This window comes from Vitis vinifera, chromosome 4 (genome assembly GCF_030704535.1).
Source record: "Vitis vinifera cultivar Pinot Noir 40024 chromosome 4, ASM3070453v1".
NCBI classification, from domain to species: domain Eukaryota; kingdom Viridiplantae; phylum Streptophyta; class Magnoliopsida; order Vitales; family Vitaceae; genus Vitis; species Vitis vinifera.
In genome coordinates, this window is record NC_081808.1 from 19676571 (window position 1) to 19696975 (window position 20405).

Here is a 20405-nt window from a genome sequence, read left to right on the forward strand (position 1 = left end):
GATAAATAAATAAATAAATAATATTGGAGTTCTGAAAAATTGAATTTAAGATTAAAATTTAAAAATGAAATTTTTGACATATAGTTGAAGAAAACTAAAATAATAATAATGATAATAATAATAAAAGAAATGGCTTAGGATCAAGACGTGTACAGGAAGTCCTTTAAGGAATAAACAAATAAAAAGAAATACACCACAAACCCATTTTTTTAACTATCATAATGATGCCATACTGACGCAAAAGCCCATTCTCCAATGCACCTCTCTGCTATACCCATACCACCAGCATGAACCCAGATAATCACTTAGGGCTTTAAGCTTTGGCGTCGGCGTCAGTGTTGGTGGAGCGCAGCCGCGCGAGCAGGTCCTCCAGCCGGTGAGTCGACGCTGGCGTAGGCATGGTCGTCGGCGGTGTGACATGCGAACTCCACGCGTGTGTCGGAAGACAAAGAGGAATGGGTTCGGTGGGCATAGAAGGGTGGTGGCATGCATGAAGGCATGGGATGGTGTGGGTACTAGTGAGAAAGGTGAGCTATCAGCAATGGGCATGAAGAGAGGGAAGTGGGTATGCATGACGGGATGAATAAAGAAATGTCATGAGGGGAGTATGCACGGGCTGTGTGGATGTGAGAGGGTGGAGAATAAGCAAACGGGAAGTTAATGGTGTAGGATGAGTACATGAGGTGATATGTTTGCATGGGAACTTAGGTTGGTGAGCAATGAAGGGTGTGATGGAATGGGCTAGTAGTGAAACCAAGAGAAACCGCGGGTATGATTATGGTGTAGAGAGAGATTGGTAGGCTGGGTGGGGGTGTGTGAAGGAGAATATATCCCGTGGAAATGAAGACAAAACAAAACCCTCACATGATGCATTAGCAAGCTAAAACAGGGTTGTATTATCCTCAAATCATCCCAAAAAAAATAAACGAGATAGCAACAATGAACCCATAGATCAAACAATAAACTCAAAACTGAACATAAAATCATGCAATCCACAGGAACTACTGGGAAAAATAAAAGAACGAGGCTTTATGCCAATAAAGTGAAACCCAAAAAATCCACAGTAGTCATACCTTTCTCTTCTTCTTCCTCAAGCTCTCTTTCTCGTTCTCCCCTGGATTCCTACCTATTCTCACACCAGCTTCACTCTCTAAGATCACCCCCCCGGAACCCGCAAGCCTCTCCCTCAGCTTTCTTTCTCTCCCAGTTCCAAGCCCCCCTCCCTGAAATGCCTCTTCTCTCCTGCTTTTCTCTCTAAAAATCCAGCTCAAACTGTCCCCCTGGAACCCGCCAGCCACACCTCTCTTTTTTTCTTCTATCTCTTTTTCTCCAGCCGATTCCTACCTTCTCGGGCAAGCCATTACCTGCTTCCCTGTTCATCTCTCAGCAGGTATGGGCTCCTCAAACTCCAACATGGCATCCCTTGCAGCTGGTCCCACGCATGGAGAGGGGTCCTCCACACACTTCTCGGATGCTGCCAGCTCCTCTAATATGTATAAAAAAAACTAAATACCCATTGGCTCTTCAATGGGGGTCTACAGTTGTCTTATAAGAAATATCAAAGAAAATAAAATATAATTAAAACTAATTAAAAACTTATGTATTTTTAAATTATTTAATCTTTATATTGATGAATTAAAATAAATAAAATGAGTTTGAAGTAACAAAAAAAATAATTTATCAACTTTTAATCTATTTTTTTATTTTCCTTCACTTTTTCTTTCATTCTACTTTTCTTTTGTATTTTCTTTCCCTCGCATTTTCCGGGAACCAAACATAGCCTTAGTGGAAAATTTGAAGGAAATTGTAAGGAAAATAAAATAGAAAGGAAAAGTGAAAGGAAAATAAAATATAAATTTAAAATTAATAAATTATTTTTATAGATTTTTTCAAATTCATTTTTGATTAAATATATTTAAAATATATAAAATTTTAACTAATTTTAATTATATTTAATTTTAAAAAATTATAATGAAATTAAACATGATAAAATTATTTTTCTTTGTATTTTTTTTTCTTGATATTTTTCACGAACCAAACATAACTTTAATAAAAGCTTTTAAGTTTTTAAAATAATTTGATTAACTTTATGTGCATTTTTATTTAGGATAATAAATATTTGAATCAGTGAAACATTTTTAATTAGGATAGTAACTATTTGAATCACTTAATAGCTTGTTTAGGACAAATAATTGATTGTTAAAACTTTTGAAATGATTAGTAAAAAAATTAGAAAGAAAATATTTTTTATTTCTTAATTTGATTTCTACTATAATTTCAATTTTTAAAAATATTTTTAATTATGTTTAAAAATAATTTTTAAAATGGATTGGTTATAAAATAAAATTTTAAAATATTTTTAAGTAAGTTTTAAAATTACCTCGATCTTTTAATTGGTATTTAATTTTAAAAAATATCTTTAAAATATTTCCAAATATTCTAAATATGTTTAATTCCAAAAATTATTTTATATTTATCCAAAATTTGTTTTATGTTTGTCCAATTTTTTTTTTTAATTTCTTAATTTGATTTCTACTATATTTTTAATTCAAAAACTGTTTTTATTTATCTCTATTTGTCTTTGATTCTAAAAACAATTTTTGAAATGTTTTTAAGTAAGCTTTTAAACAACCATTATCTTTAAATTAGTATTTGACTTTAAAAAGATCTTTAAAATATTTTACAATTAGAAAACTCTTCATAATTTTTAAAAGGGTTTTATATATATATATTGTTTAATAGTTTGGGATGTGGACTTTTATTAATCTTAAGAGACCATAGTCATTTATCAAAAGTTTGAGAATTTTTAAGATTTTCTTTCAAAATAACTTCTGGCTACAACAATGGTCAGATCTCGTTATGAAATTTCAATAATAAAGGTTTCTAGGTATCATTGAGGAGTTTATAGAGTATGTGCATCCGATCAAGTAAAATTGCATACATTTTTTATGATTTTTTAACCTGCTAGGTTCTTATATTAATGGTATTTTACATCTAGTAGGTTGTTAAGTTATTTAACTAAGTTATATCCTATGTTTTTATATTTGTATTGATATTATTGTTATCAGTAAAGAGTTAATACAAAGAAACAAGCCTAAAATAAGTAATAAAATATTAATTTGGATATCAATTTAAAAACCATATTAAGTCTAAAAAAAAAACTTTATTTCACAAGTTTTTAAGAATGAATTGTCTTGAAATGTTTTAGGCTGATTTCATTAATTAATTAGTTAGCTTGAAATTAGTTTAGAGTTAGCGTTTAATCAATTTAAGATTATTATAAGTTGAGATTGGATGGATGCCCACTCCTTGGGTATCCTTTCCAAAGGACTGTTTTTATAGTTTAATGTCAAAGTAGTGTTTATGAATAAAAAAAATAATGAAAATGGGCCATCTTTAGGAATATTTATTAATCTAGTCTTTCTCATTACATGCCCATTCACGTGAATTGTGAATTTTTTTTATGTTTTGAGTGTACAAAATCACAATTGGTTATAGTTAAACCTACAGTTAGTAATTGTTGTTTTAAATTTTAAACTAATATCATAGTTATTATTTATGGTTTTAAAAGGAAAAAAATAAAAAAATAAAATTGAATTTTATGTTGTATGGACATATTATTTTGATAAATATTTTCAACATGAGATTAGATTGATAATTTTTTTTTTTATTTTAAAAAAAGAGACGGGAAACTCCTATTTTATGCGTGCTGGTGTACTGTGTTCTCTTGTTTTTCTGTTGTCGTGGGGGAAGGCGGGAATGGCGATTTGAAAGCTGTTTTTCCAAACAAGCCCTTAATCTCTCTCACTCATGATTGACATCCATATGATGTGTTATAGGCCCAAAATTAGAGACTACGATTCGAAACCATCTGTGGCCCAACCCGCAGAAGTTGAACTTTTGGAGTTTAAGAATAAAATGGCCCAAAGTCACTTAATTTGATCTTAATTATTACTAATCCACTTGAAGACATTCAGCCGAAAGATCCAGCGACAGGAGCCAATCCTCGAATGGTCAAAAAACCTACGTGGCAGCAGATCCCCTACCACAAAGAGATCCTCAACCACAGAGAGGTTGAATTGTAGCCAGCTTACAACCGTCAATTTTTATTTCGTACGAACCTTCCTGCGAAAAGCGAAGGACGTATTGGCCGTCGATCTGTCCTAGAATCCTAAATCGGAACTGCTTACTGTCCAAGGCACCTGTATTATTAGGGTTCCTTCTTCCATCTTAACTGTGCCCATTTTTGCTTTTGCTAATCTTTGTGGATTTCTGTTAGCAAGAGGTAAACGATCTCTATCCGTATACGATTTTTATTTTTCGCGTTGGATTTCTGCTGCCAAGTTTTAACTGAACCCGAATATTGCAGAATCGCGATGGCTTGCTTTTCTTTTGGAATCATTCGGCGGAACACCGACATATGCTTCAGAGAATCTCAACTATGGCGGATCGAAGCGAGATTTCAATGCAGAGAGAATTTGATGTAGCATGGAGATCTGAATCAAAGGTCTTGTTTTTGTGGTCTGTGTTTCGAATGTTTCTTGGTTATCAGACCTTTGCCATGACAGGTGCCCTTGCTTGGCAGGTCACAAACAGTAATAAAAAAATATCATTTGTTTGAGGGGAGATCGCACGGGGATTTTGCCCGGGTTCTCCCCTCTGGTGTGCCGTGTCCTGCTTTTCTTTCTATTGATATCTTCCTACTCGCTCCTGCGCACTCAAATGGGAATCCGAATTATCAACTCGGTCTCAAAAGGTAGACATTACCAAACACATTTCGTTCAGTTAACGTGAAAATACGCCAACAGTTCATCTCATTCAATATCCAGTAGCTTTTATAATATACACTATCTCTTATATTTAAATTTTTATATAGTTTCATTTAGCTAAAACGATCCAAATATGATGGGCAGTTTGCTATGAGGGATTTTATCTGCATTACTAGTTGATAATCACACTTTGGAAGATGAAAAGACCTTCATTTCATCGAGGTTCGTATTTTTGATCGGATACTGAATTTTGTTTACCACTTTGTCAGGCTATGCACTTCAATTTGGCATTGGGTTATCATTTCTAATTCAAATTCCATTCCGATTGTTACCCTTTCTGAATAATGCACAGCAATGACACACAGCGTTTGGAAATTTCAAAATCACAGCATTTGGAAATTTCAAAATCACAGCATTTGGAAATTTCAAAATCTTTTGTACAGGATGCCATGAATTTAAACAATGTACTAATATCTATTATGTATTACCTATCTCTCCGCCCTTGGATTCATGTTGTGGTTATTCAAAAATACCCCATTTTCATACTGCGCAACATGAAAGGAGAATGAAACTTGAAGCTTCTGCCAAGGCAGGACATGGATCCTTTCTACTCTTGATAGCCAGTTATAATATTTGAATCTATATTCTGTTATGTATGGTCATTGGCATTGGTGTTTAGTCCCTTGACTTCTATAGCAGTCCATGGTGACATGATGAAAAAGGAAATGGAGGCATCAGGCAAGTGCTCTGCTGGGGTCCATGGCTTTGCAGTGAAGCTTAATATGGTAATGCCATTCAGATCAAGATTTTGTTTTCTGGTTTTCTTTCATACTTCATTTTACTGGGGTTATGTGTTCACATCCATTATTGCCAATTTGGAGAAATTTATGAGGTTATGCAATTTGGACTACATTTGAACATATGAATTTCAATATTTTCATCTGGGAAGTTATTTTCCTTAGTCTCCAGTCTCCACTGTAGTTTCCAATAAGATGTTTTCTATTTTGTGATGTATAGATTATTGCACTTGCAATACTGTTTTCTTCTTGGAAGGTATCCACGCTGTAGTAGTTTTGGGTAAATCCATACTTTTCATATAAAAATTATTATATTTCCTGTGAAAGTTGCTACTATTTTTTATTTATTCTTAAAGACAGAAGCTTACATGTTATCCTTGTAACATTGTTACTATTTTTCAGTCTTAATCTCTAGTAGTGTTTTTCTTGCTATTTTGTAGTCTTACTGTTTGATATTTTTTGCTCAAAATCTCTCCAAATTTCTTCTTGGTTGACTGGAAACATGATGAGCCTATGTTTTGCAACGAATTTCCATCTATGGTCACTATTTTCCTCACCTCCCCTGAATCCATTTCGGAAGTCTGTGCATGTCCATGGAAGATTCCACAAAGACCCTTGAAATTAAATGTGAATTTTTTTAATTTAAAAAAAATAAATAAAAGGTACAAAAAAAAGTTCCTTATTGACCAAACAAGAAGAAAATTAGCATAACACACTTAAAAATCATCTTTGTCATCCATATGTAGGAATGTAAGAGAAATTCAAATGTTATAACATCATTATTGGAAGCGATTACATCAGTTAAGAAAAGAAAGGATGGAAGCAGCAGCATTGGGTCAAAGGCTTCAATAAGAAGAAAGCCTGAGCCTATCTGTTAAGCATTGGTCAGATTTGGGTTGGGCCACTTGAAAGCTAATGTTTGAGATAAAAAAACCTGTAGGTATACAGCCGATTGGAAGGGATTCAAGGTTTGTCTTAGTGCAGTGGGGCCTTTCTAATAGAGGGGTAAATGGATATGAAGTAGTTTATCAATTGCAAAGTAAATCCTTGATGTACTTGGTTTGAGAGATACGGTCCTTTGATTGTATGCCTTACTTGAATGCCTAAGAAATAGTCTACTTCACTAAGATCCTTTAAGGCAAAGTTCTTATTGAGAGTTTAAACTTCTTCATTGTTGTATCTGGTAACTAATATGTCATCAACATAGACTAAGACAAATATCTTATGAATAGTAGTAAACTGAATAAAAAGTGATTGATTTGATCTAGCTGAGATGAATCCAAATGTAAGAAGAACATTACGTAGTTTCTCAAACCAAACTCTAGGGGCTTGCTTTAATCCATATAAGGATTTGTGTAATTTGCATACCAAATTAGAGGTTGTTCCATAAACACCTCTTCCTATATGTCTCCATTAAAAAATGCATTGTTAAAATCCAATTTTGCCTAATAGCCCAATTCCTTGCTAGTTAACACCACTTTGATAGTTGTTGGCTTAACTATGGAGTTAAAAGTTCCATTAAAGTTAGAAGTCAACCCCTTGATGAAAGCCTTTAGCTACTAACCTAGTTTTTTGCTTGTTAATTATCCCGTTAGAATTCTCTTTAACCTTGAGCACCCTCGTATAATTAATTGCTTTTTCTCCTATGTGGTAGAGACACTAAGGACCATGTTTTGTTTTTCATTAGTGCTAAGAATTCATCTGTCATAGCTATTTTCCATTGTTCTTGTTGTAAAGCATCAACAACTAAACTAGGCTCTAGTGTTGCAACATAAACCTTTCGGTTGAAAATCCCATCTTTTTTGACATGGTTAGCATCTTATGACAATTTCCATGACAATTTCCAAACGCTAGCATAGAATAGTTTGGAGAAGAGTGAAACAAGACTTCCAAAGGAGTTCTCCAATGTAAAACTAAAGGAGGTAGCCTATCATATAGGAAAACGATAGCTCTAAAGGCCTTATCTCATTGCTTTAAAGGCATAGAAGAATTAGCTAATAGAGTTTTCTACTATATGATGATGCTTTCTCTCTACAATCCCATTTTGTTCATGAGTATGGGGGCAATAATTTCTATGAATTATATTATGAGACACTAAGAGATATATAAAAAAAGCTCTATATTCTCCTTTTCAATCAATTTGAATAGTCTTTAGTTTATAACCATGCTTCAACTCAACTTGTGTTTTGAAATTTGAGAAACTTTGAAGAGCATCTAACTCATGCCTTAGCAAAAAGATCTAAGTGAAATGAGAGAATGCATCTATAAAGCTACTGTAATGTCTATAACCATTGGATTTGAGAGGGTCTTCTTTAGTCGGAGTAAACCAATTGTGAAGGTTTTATGTAGTGTGTAAGATAATAAAAAAACTTATGAATTTTACCAAGACAACAAACTAAATAGAAAGAATGAGAGTTTGAATTAGGAAAATGTATTTTGTAATTTGTGAACATTAGAGAAGTTTCCTCCTGTAAGATCAATTATAGAAGTTGGTACCAAGACAACAAACTAAATAGAAAGAAATGAGAGTTTGAATTAGGAAAAGCTATTTTGCAATTTATGAACATTAGAGAAGCTTCCTCATGTAAGATCAATTCTAGAAGTTGGTACCAAATGGAACTAAAATCATTTTGACCATGTTCGATTCGCCTGATATAATATTAGATAGAATAAGAAAGGGGATCACATATCTTATTAGTGATTGAATAAGTTATCTTATGAATAATCCTATCTTATGTTGAATTAAACATGAGATAAATAAGTGTTGAGATATATTATCTATCTTTCTTTTTATATTTATTTTACATGTGATATCTTAATCTTAAATTATGATATAGGATATAAATATCTTATATATATCATAAATTTATTTTTTATTATGTTTTTAAATTTTTTGTACTATTTTTTTTTAATCAAAATAACAACTTTTGATTTAAAAAATTAAATTTGTAATTAAAAAAGAAAAATTATAAAAGTAAACTACATGTATTATTTAATATTTTTTTTATATATTAAACAACATAATATAAAAATATTATTTATAAATTTAAAATATTTTAATTAATAATAAATATTGTTAAGCTTAAAAGAAATTTCACATTTTTGTAATAACAAATTTTAGAATGCAATATAATTTTTATTTTAAATAAATATTAAATATTGAAAGATAATATATGTTTTATTTTATTTTTGTTCTCGTTTTTTCATACTAAATATAATCATAACATTCAAATCTTATTGTATATATTACCATAGGATACCATATCCATTGAATATAATATTCAAGAATATCATATCTTATTGAAAATGATACTTTATGATATGCATTTTGTCGATATAATTGGTTAAAAGTGATGTAATAATCCTCAAATTTATGAATTTAATCATTCCCATATTTATTTTTACAAGTTAACTCATTTTTTATTTTATTTTTTACTTAAATACTTTTTATCATTTCAAGTATTTATATATATGTTTTAAAATAAATTATTATTTTTATAAGAAAATAAACTAGGGTAATTTTGTTAAAACAAATTTTTTTTTATAATTGGGTTTTTAACAATCCTTTTAATAAAACAACCACATTTTTTATCCTACAATATCCTAAAATAGACATATTATATTCTATTCCAATAAACAAACGACCATACAACCATATATATATATATATATATATATATATTAATATATATGTGTGTGGGTTAATTTCATTTAGACAAACGACCATACAACCATATATATATATATATATTAATATATATGTGTGTGGGTTAATTTCATTTAGAAGTTTGGTATATATATATATATATATATATATGTATATATGTGTGTGTGTGTGTGTGTTAATTTCATTTAGAAGTTTGGTGCAAATGCATTCCATCACTATGGTTATGTTTGGTGCGTGAGACGTACCAAGAAAAGAAAAAAAATGATAAGAAAAATGATTTTATCATGTTTGGTTGTACTATAAATTTTTTTTAAGGAAAATTAAATCAAATTAAAATTAGTTAGAAATTTATACATGTTGAATTAAATCAAATTAAAATTAGTTAGAAATTTATACATGTTGAAATTATTTAATTTTTATATTGATAAATTAAAATAAATAAAATGAATTTGAAATAGCAAATAAAAATAATTTATTAATTTTTATTTTCCTTCATTTTTTTTCTTTTACTTTTTCTCTCTATTTTCTTTTTCACATTTTTCCTCAAATTTTTTGGACCTTATTAATTTCAATTTTTGTCAATTAACATTCTTATAAATTTATTTTATTTATTTTTTTAGTGAGGTTTCATCTAAAAATAATTTAAATAAGAATGTTTAACAATTTTTTAAAAATTAAATTTTATTTTTAAAATATTAAAATTTATATAAATAATATATTTATAGGGATGATAACAAATGAAATTTGTGGTGGTTTAGTGTGTCAACGAAATTAATCCCATATATATATTACATATATATTTTGATACATATGATATGGCCTTTGTTTATCCTTTATTTATAGCCAACCAAAAAATAGAATTAATTTTATTGTTTTTTTATGCTATGAGTTAACCGACTTGTCAGTCGAACCAAAGGACTTATGGGTCAAAATGGCCTTCCGTTAAAACAAAATGCTCAGAATGGCCTGCTTTTCAAACAAATGTTCAAAATAACCCTTTTCAGCCCACGTCAACATACAAGTAATTTTTTATTCTTTTTATTTTTTACTTTCCCAAACACCCGAGCTGCTCTCTTCCCCTGTTCTCTTTTTATTTTTTACTTTCCCAAACATCCGAGCTGCTCTCTTCCCCTGTTCTCTGCGTGTGGTTTTTTTTGTTAAAAACCCTAGGCCCACCAGTGGGCCACTGAGGGAGACATTGGAGCTACAACTCCATCCGATCTGCTCTCTATTCCCAGCTCATGCTCATTTTTCCTTAAAAATCCAAGCCCCACCAGTGGGCCACTGACGTTGGAGGTTGAGGTTAGTGTTAATTTTTTTTAGATCTGAGTTTTTTTTTATCATGTGTTGTTAGCATTTTTATTTTTCCCGTTGGATGCTGAGAAAAGTGGGAAACGAGAATGAAAATAGAAAGAAAAAAATTCTTGATTTTTCCTGTTTCTCAGTTTTGATTTAGGGTTCTTGAAATTTAAATCCAATGGCACAACAGCAAAGAGACCCCTAAAATGGATCCAGAAAACACAAAGAGCAAAAGAAAAGCAATTTTTTTGGTTTTCCTTGGGGGTTTTGCATGGATTTTCTCGGAAATCAAACGAGGATGAATTTTCGCAAAAATCGAATGGGGCATGGATTTTCTCGGAAATCAAACGAGGATGAATTTTCCCGGAAATCGAATGGGGCATGGATTTTATTGGGAATCAAAGGGGGGTTGCAAAAAAAAATAATAATAACATGATTAGATTAGTACCTGCGAGGATTGAGAGTGGCAGAGTGAGAGAAGGGCTTTTTTAGGGATTCTCCGGCTGGAAGGCAACTTCAGAAAAGGGGTTCTTCATGCCCGAGTGAAAGAAGTGGGTAGTATTTTGATTTTTAGATTTAATAGAGTTAAAAAAAAAAAAAACAAATCATGAGAACAATTTTATCTCATCTTAATAGAATATATTATAAGCTTATCACTTTTCCTATGGAATTCACTGAATTTACTAAATTTATATTAATATTACTAAATTTTCCTATTGATATTAAGTAAATGACTAAATTTATAAAATATTTATATATTTGAATATTTAAATGAATAAATGAATATAAGAATTAAAGTTTGAAGGTGTAGTAGAGTCATTTTTATAAATATATCATATTTAAATATTTCACTTTTAAATAAATTTTATAAAATATAGTGTTATTTATTTTTATTTTCATATTTTCAATTGCTAATTTACTTAATATCTTGTTTTTGTTAAAAAATATTATTTAATTTCATAACAAGTCAACATAATACCACAGTTATGCGTGATGTTCATTAATCAATTATCAAATTTCAATTAGAAAAATTTCTCTTTATTTATCAAAAAAAAAATTCAATTAGATAATTGCTGGCTTTTGAATAACACAAGGGGACCCACCCTAGTAATTGTTAATTATTCAAATCAAAAGGGTAGTTGGTTGGTTTGAAATTTGAAACTTTGGAATTGGAATAGTTGTTTTATTGTTTGTTTTTTATATTGATTGGAAAAGTCAAAGTAAATACTTAATAATGGATGATAATAATATAACTATTGAAACCTTGGAACATCTTGATTCACTTGAGGTAAGATTCACTTGAGGTAAGCTAAGTTGCTAACTAGTCATGGTTTCACTTTTTATTTATTTTTCATCCTGCTTAGAACTCTTTGACAGTGTTAAGTTCATCAAGAAACTTATTGTATCATCATGATCATTATGAGTCATTTAAAAGATGAAAATACGTACTTTCATTGACATTAAATTTCATTTGTGATTTGGTTGGTGATCTTTTGAATGATGTGATTACATTTTGTGTGTAATTGATTGCTTGATATTTGACAACACTAGGATGGTTTTCTATAATCAAATAGGCGGACTAGGACTTCAGTCTTTTGAGATTTAAGGAGAAGAAAGATAAAATTATAATAGTAGGGAAAAAATAAAATAAAAAATAGGAAAAAAAAAAAGATAAAGAAGCAATCTTACAAACTTACATAGGCCCTAGGAGTCTCACTTAGAAGTAAAATAATTAAGTCCTACCATGAAAATTGCAAAATTTGCACCCATAAAAAAATAAAAATAAAAATCTTTGGATCATCAATCATCATCCCCTTTTACATCCATTAGCTTTATTTATAAAGTTTTAGAACCCTTAAAACTAAAAAAAATTATGGAAAGCAAACCTAACCTATGTAGCAACTTGTTAGGACTATTGTTCATTTTTGAGAACTCCTAAATCTTTGAAAAATAAAATCAAAAAAAAAAAAAAAACTCCACTTTTAGAATTAACATCCTACTTTATAGAAACACCTTCGGATAAAATTTCTAATAACAAAGACTTCAAAATTCTGAAGACTCAAACTAGAAACTTAAGAGAAAAGAGATTAATTTATAAAATAGAAAGTTTAGAAATATTGACACTTCTTTTAAGAAGAAAGTTTAAATAAAAAAACTTTTCAAATTATGAATACAATTCAAGTACCAATTTTTTACTAATAACATTAAAAAACGCTAAATCTGCAAAATTACCTAAATGCACTTTATAGAGTAATTTAGGATTTCATTTAATTCCTTTCTTTAGCAGGTATTGTCAATTCATCTACGTCACTGTTTCACTTTATTTGTATTATTTCTTATCCACCATTAGTGCAGATTGACATATCTACTCAGCTAGATTTACCGCCAGTCATTCCGAGGGGTAGGCGGGGCTTACGTCGACCTAGATTGCTACCTCCTCCACCACCTCTATTTCCAGCTCTAGCCCCATCACAGACAGATGTTCTTCATGTGTCACATGCAGTACCTGCTACAGTTAGAGAGGGGCGTCCAAAAAGGAAGAGAGTATCAGTTACACATAGGTTTTCTCCTTGTGGAGGCATGTGAGATTATATATGTTTTTTATTTTCCACTATATTAATGTTTAGTGGATATTTTTTGTGACTTTAATTAAACTATTAAAAATTACATTTTGTAGTAGACTTTTTGTAATTAATTTCATTAACTAATTTTGTAAAAAAATCTATATATGACAACTACAGCTTAAGAGTATGTTATTATTTTGTTAAAGATAAATTTGTCATAATATAAATAAATTAATATCTTAAAAATTAACAAATTAAATATCTTAAATTAATAAATTATACAATTTTATATATTATTTATATGTTATATAAATTTATTATTTTAAGATTATTAATTTATTAATAAATCAAATATTCATTTATAATATCTTCTATTTATCAATTTATGTTTGTTGAAATAATACTAGATTTTTAAGTTTAAATATAAATAATTTATTATTTAAGTATATTTTTTAAATTTCAATCATAAATTGTGATTTAATAGTTTTTAATTAAATTGGAAAGTAAAAAAAAAAATTATAATTGAAATCTCAGTTATTAACTACTGTACTATTATTTCGATAAAGATAAATTTATCATAATATAAATAAATTAATATCTTAAAAATTAACAAATTAAATATATTAAATTAATAAATTATACAATTTTATATATTATTTATATATTATATAAGTTTATTATTTTAAGATTATTAATTTATTAATAAATCAAATATTCATTTATAATATCTTTTATTTATCAATTTATGTTTATTGAAATAATACTAGATTTTTAAGTTTAAATATAAATAATTTATTATTTAAGTATATTTTTAAAATTTCAATCATAAATTGTGATTAATAGTTTTTAATTAAATTGGAAAGTAAAAAAAAAATATTATAATTGAAATCTCAGTTATTAACTACTATACTATTATTTCGATAAAGATAAATTTATCATAATATAAATAAATTAATATCTTAAAAATTAACAAATTAAATATCTTAAATTAATAAATTATACAATTTTATATATTATTTATATGTTATATAAGTTTATTATTTTAAGATTATTAATTTATTAATAAATCAAATATTCATTTATAATATCTTCTATTTATCAATTTATGTTTGTTGAAATAATACTAGATTTTAAGTTTAAATATAAATAATTTATTATTTAAATATATTTTTAAAATTTCAATCATAAATTGTGATTTAATAGTTTTTAATTAAATTGGAAAGTAAAAAAAAAATATTATAATTGAAATCTCGGTTATTAACTACTACACTATTATTTCGATAAAGATAAATTTATCATAATATAAATAAATTAATATCTTAAAAATTAACAAATTAAATATATTAAATTAATAAATTATACAATTTTATATATTATTTATATGTTATATAAGTTTATTATTTTAAGATTATTAATTTATTAATAAATCAAATATTCATTTATAATATCTTCTATTTATCCATTTATGTTTGTTGAAATAATACTAGATTTTTAAGTTTAAATATAAATAATTTATTATTTAAGTATATTTTTAAATATAAATAATTTATTATTTTTAAGTATATTAAGTAATTTAATAATTTTTTAATTAAATTTTAAATTTAAATAAAAATTAACTAAAGCCGCATTTGCCAAATGCGGCTTTAGTGCAAAAATGAAGCCGCGTTTCCCAACTGCAGCTTTCACTATAATAACGAAAAAAAATATTTTTTAATGATGTGGCGTCTACGTGGCATCATAGAGGCCATTTTTAACAATAGTTTCAAAATGTGCCCATTTTGAACATTAAGTTTAAAAAATGGGCCATTTTGACCCAAAACTCGAACCAAAGCCTAAACCGTCCAACCAAGGAAGTGGCGTGTATTACAATTTACAAGTCACGATCTTATCATGAAGAGAAGTCCAACCCCTTCTCATCAATGGGATACACGTGTCAGCAGATCCCTGACCACACAAAGAGGCTGAACTGTGGCCAGCTAATGACATCCGTCGATATCTAGCGTTCCAGCAAAAAGCAAGGCACCGACTCTCCTTCCCTTGGTTGCATATTAGCCGTCGATCTTTCCAGGAATCCTAAATCTCAACCGCTTATTGCCTAGGGCTCCTTTATATAATTCTGGTTCCTTCTTATCTGCAACCCAGGACTTCCCGTTATCGCCTCCTCTGTCAAGTCTTTCAATTTTCGTTTTGCAGATCTGTAGTCCTTCGGTTGTCTTTATCAGTTTCTGCTTACATGATCGAATAGATCGCATAACGATCTATGTTTTGATGGGTGATTCTTGGTGTTTCTTTCTTCTTTGATATCGGGTAGTACCGGCGCCAAGATTTGAATCCTCTTGTATTAACCGGCATGTGCTCTTTATCTTTCTGGTTTAAATCGGCAATCTTCTTGTCTTTCTCGTTTAATCTTTTGTTTTATTTATCGTTGATTGAATTAAAACCGATTTTTGCGGGGATTGCGTTCCTTGTGCGGGTGCATGGCTTGTTCTAGGGTTCATATCACTACCACGACCTGCTTTATTTCGGGTTGGTTTCGTTGGACGCCGATGTGTCGGTATGAAAAGGTCAACTGTTGCAGAGGATCTGATCGGAGCTAGATCTCATCGCTGATAAAGGCCTTGATGTAATCTAGAGATGTGAGGTTCTGATCTTTGTTTCTGATGTTCTTGGTCATCAGACCTTTGCCATGACAGGTGCGCTTGCATGGCAGGTCGCTAACAATAATAAAAAATGAACTATTTTTTGTTTGAGGGGGGATCGCACGGGGGTTTGCCCGGGTTCTCCCCTCTGGTGTGCTGCGTGTCCTTCCCTTTCTCTCTCTCTCTCTCTCTCCCCCTCTCTCCCTACTCGTCCGTGCCCATTCGAAAGGAAATTCGAATCATCCATCCCTGAAGATCGTCAAAGGTACACATGTTACATTCAGTTTACTATAGATAAGCCATATCCAACAATATATCTATCTCATTCAACATGCAGTAGATCAAATAATTTACAACACGATGCCTCGATGCTTTTTCTGTGTCCCACCCGTTATGGCTAACGGAAACTGAGGTTTTTAGTTTGGCTAAAATAATTTAGTATTTGGTATGGACAGTTTGCTTCGGGGATTTTATCTGCGTTACGGTTTCCGAATCACCCTTTCCAAGGTAAACATTCTAAGAGGGTTTCAATTCATGTAATAAGCAAATTTTCTTAGTAGTTAAATTTTATTTATCATTTGAATTCATGATATTGCGTCGACACTGAGGTTCTTCGTTTTACGGGATCTTTTTCTATTTGAAACCTGAAACATGGGCATTGTGCCATTTTGCGATTCCATTGTTTTGTTTTTTAATTCATTTCATAAGACCGTAAGTCAGTGCACCAGTATATTTAAATGTTACAGTATTGGCTCACAGGAGGATGCGGTTCTTTCTTTGTACTTGTTAAATCTATGGACATTTCCATTGATTTGATACCTTGTACAGCATTTTGTAAAGCTTTCCTGTATCTCCAACCACTTTGTTTGCAGATTCATGTTATGAGTTGAGGTTTGACATGGATCTGTTTTCATTCCTGAAATTTCTTCTGTTGTAGTACTTTATTCTTTATGTTACTTCCATTATACTGTTTTATATCGAGAAAGTAGTCCCAAGGTAACTTAAACATGGTTTGGTGATGAAGAGAAGGAAAATCCAAGGCGGGTTTCTGATGGAGTTTGATGGTGTTGCAGTCAAAGCTTTAATATGTGGTAACAGTTTCTGCCATAATGTTTAATGTAGTAATGCTCTTTGCTCTTTATTGGTCAAGATTTCAATCTGTGTTTCCTTTTCAAGTTACGAGCTGAAAATAATTATATCAATTGAGGTGAGGTGCATATAAGACGTCATTTGTGCTCAACAACCTCATCTTTAATTGCTTTCTTTCTGGCAGTTTTCTGCCCTGTTTTACAATATTCTCAATTATAGAACCTATGCATTAACGCCGACCCATCTGGAAACGTTTCTTTGACCAATAAATCGACTCTGGATCCATTTATGAAATATATGAAGGGAATTTTGGTTTAAAGCTGCAATTGGTAATGCAATTGGTAACGTTGGTTTAATGCTACTAGTTTTATAGCTTTTGAGTTTGGCTCAATGCTAAAGGATGGATGCTGTTGAAGTTACACTTTGGCTTTTAAGGTAATTTGAAGCTGGTTTAAAATCAGTGGATTAAAATTGCAGCGAATTGTGTTTTCCATTTCTAATTTTGGCAATTGCGAGGAGATTGTTTACAAAACTTTAGTAAGCTTTTTCGCTTGGGGTTTTATCTGTTTTTACTCGATTCTTGTGCTGAAAATGTCTTACAAAAAAATCAGTTATCTAATTTTTTCAGAGGGTGGTTTTAATTTTTCAAGAAATTATCGTTTGTAATTTTAATTCGTTTAAATTAGTCTTTTAGCAAAATTGATAAAACTATCATTAAAGCCAACATTAGTAAATTTGGGCAATTGCTGAATTAAGTTTGTTTAAAAAGTGAAGTCAATTCTTAAAAAAATACCTTAATAGTATAAAAAATACCTTATATTATATGTATAGTATAAAAAATTGTTTGATAAGTTTTATTATATTTTTGTATCTAGATAAAACTATTGTTATTTTCCGTTTTAGAAAAAGTGCAAAATAACCCTTAAAGCATTCAGTTGTTATTTGGAATTTTTCTCAAATGCTGTCCGGTGTGGAATAATTTTTTTGGTTGGAATTGTTTTAATCCTATGATAAATGCAACCTATATTACCATGCCTTACATTTTTTTTTCGTTTTTTATTGCAAAATTGGTTAAATTTCAAGTAAGAAAAGGATGTTTTATATTAGGTATGTTATAAGAAACATGGTCTCTTTAGATATAATTTGAGTTTTGGTGTCTAGTGCTTCTTCAATCTATAGATCTATAAGAAACATGGTCTCTTTAGATATAATTTGAGTTTTGGTGTCTAGTGCTTCTTCAATCTATAGATCTGTAAGCTCAAATTGGCGTGAGCGCTCAATTCCGGATTTGGGGTTGAGAGGATGGTGGTTCAAATCCGCTCAGATCTTATAATGCGTGTACCCTGTCCCTGTGTATAAACTTGCGCTCAATTCTGGCTTTTTTGGGGTTTGAGAGGATGGTGGTTTAAATCTCTGCTTAGATCTTATAACACTTGTACCCTGTACCTGTATATAAATCTGCTCTCAATTCCGGGTTTGGGGTTGAGAGGATGGTGGTTCAAGTCCGCTCGGATCTCATATATAGTATCCCTGTCCCTGTGTATGAACTTGCGCTCAATTCCGGGATTGGGGTTGAGAGGATGGTGGTTCGTTCAAATACGCTTAGATCTTAGTACCCGGTCCCTGTGCATAAACTTGCGCTCAGTTCCGGATTTGGGGTTGAGAGGATGGTGGTTCGAATCCGCTCAAATCTTATGATACCCTGTATAGGTATATAAACTTGTGTTTTAAGCGTAATGTTCTTATTATTTTGGGCTGATTGTTCCTTTTCAGGAATCCTAGAGTTGTGTTTGGCACATGCCGGACGGTTTCTCCCAAAATGCTCTTTGTTTTTTTTACAGCAAAATTAGAATAATATATATTAAATCTACCATCTGTACAAGGTTAGGATGACCTTATCCAGCGCTGTCTATGGTGGAGCATACCAAACCAGCTAATGGAGGTGGTTAACGCCATAAAGGTCTACGTCTGCATTTAGCATTTTAACTTCACCTTCCAATGGATTGGCTGCAGTCGGTTCCTTAAGAAGTTGGATCCAGGGTCTTTTGCCTCGTAATAGTAGCATTATCCTCGGTGGGTAGTGTTGTATTGCTCACACTGTAGGCCGATTCATGTGGGGCTGCTGTGATCCAACATTATGTTTGCATTGATGCGTAAATAACGTGGCGCTCTATCGTTCTCGCTTGAGCCTAGGATACGCACGCATAAGGTTATAACCAAGACTTTTTCCCATACTAGCCCAACAAGGATTTGGATTAACATTTTCTGAAGTTTATGATTAGTGGATTGGTATGGAATTTTGATGAATGTACAGCCTTGTGATTTTTCTACAAGTGGTTGTCGGCATCACAAAATCCTACATGCTTCTTGGAATCCAAATATCTTGGGAGGAATATCTTGCTATATGTGCCCTTTGTGGGATTTCTGGTGGTTGTTGAAATGCTTGTTTTATGGTTGTCATTGTGGGTCACTTCCATGTAGCGGTCTGTGCAGGTGGCCTGATGGTGTCTTACCGTGGCAATGGGTAGCGCCGTCTCAAACTTTTGAATCCTGGCCTGATCTGGTATCTACCTCTCTCAAACGTCCAGGTAAAAATTTCTTTGAAGATAGAGATTTATTTTTAGAATGAGAAGAGGCGTAATAAAGTTTTTTGATGTCTACGAAGCGCTCTTTCAGAAGTAACTTTTCTATGGTAGTTGCTTTGTTTCCACATAGAAAAAGGGCATAGGGTTGAAATGCGTAAAATTAGCTGTTTAATTATCCAGTCGTCTAATTTTTATTTTATTTTTTTTATATACAGTATAAACTTACGCTTGAATTCATTTGAAAGCTATAACTTCAACATTTAGTCAGTAGGGTTCTCATATGTACGAACCGAAATTACCTGTAGTCGTTGACATGCAAGTAGTTGTCATCTTCTGAATTTTTTGGATTCGTTCTGTCTTATATGATAACCAGTTATAAGAAATCCCAATCCACAGTGCACAAGCACCTTAACATAAACCGGAAAGGATAAGAAAAAATATGTATATCTTAGAATATCATCTCATTAGATAAGATATGAATATCTTAAAATATGATTTCTAATGGGATATGATATTTAAGATAGGATATGTATATATTAGAATATCATATCTTATTAAATAAGATATAAATATCCTAAAATATGATTTCTAATGGGATATGATATTCTTAGATATATATCATATGAATATGATATTTTAAAGTAAAATACTTAATGAGATACGCAATATTATATTATATTATATTATATTTATATTTAATTTATAACGTGAATAAAAAATGATATGAAATATATATATTTATTTTTAATATTTAAAATAAAAATTATATGATATTCAAATATTTTCTATTTAAAAGAAAAAAAAATTTGTTATGTTTAATAATATTCATGATTAAGATATTTGAACTTTACAAATAAATTTTTTATATCATGTTATTTAATATATAAAATAATTTATATATCACATTAATATTATTTTATAAATATTCTTTTAGTTTTTCTTTTTTAATCATAAACTTAATTTATAATATAAAAATTTATTTTGTAAAATGAGTAT

The 20405-nt window shown here is 30.3% G+C and overlaps 2 long non-coding RNA genes across 5 annotated transcripts; both read left to right on the forward strand.

The window, feature by feature from the left end:
- The first annotated feature begins 3988 nt into the window (after positions 1-3988).
- Positions 3989-13211, forward strand: LOC104879138 (uncharacterized). 4 transcript variants are annotated; one of them, XR_009465547.1, is made up of 5 exons: positions 4047-4285; positions 4370-4507; positions 4586-4756; positions 4914-5554; positions 12888-13211. It is a non-coding gene; the product is annotated as an uncharacterized LOC104879138 (long non-coding RNA). The 4 variants fall into 4 exon arrangements; XR_002029953.2 differs by having other exon boundaries at positions 4045-4285; positions 4370-4756; XR_002029952.2 differs by lacking the exon at positions 12888-13211 and having other exon boundaries at positions 4057-4285; positions 4914-5730.
- Positions 13212-14923: 1712 nt separating this feature from the next.
- On the forward strand, positions 14924-16884 carry LOC109122515 (uncharacterized). The gene is made up of 2 exons (XR_002029950.2): positions 14924-16000; positions 16191-16884. It is a non-coding gene; the product is annotated as an uncharacterized LOC109122515 (long non-coding RNA).
- The last annotated feature ends 3521 nt before the right edge of the window (positions 16885-20405 follow it).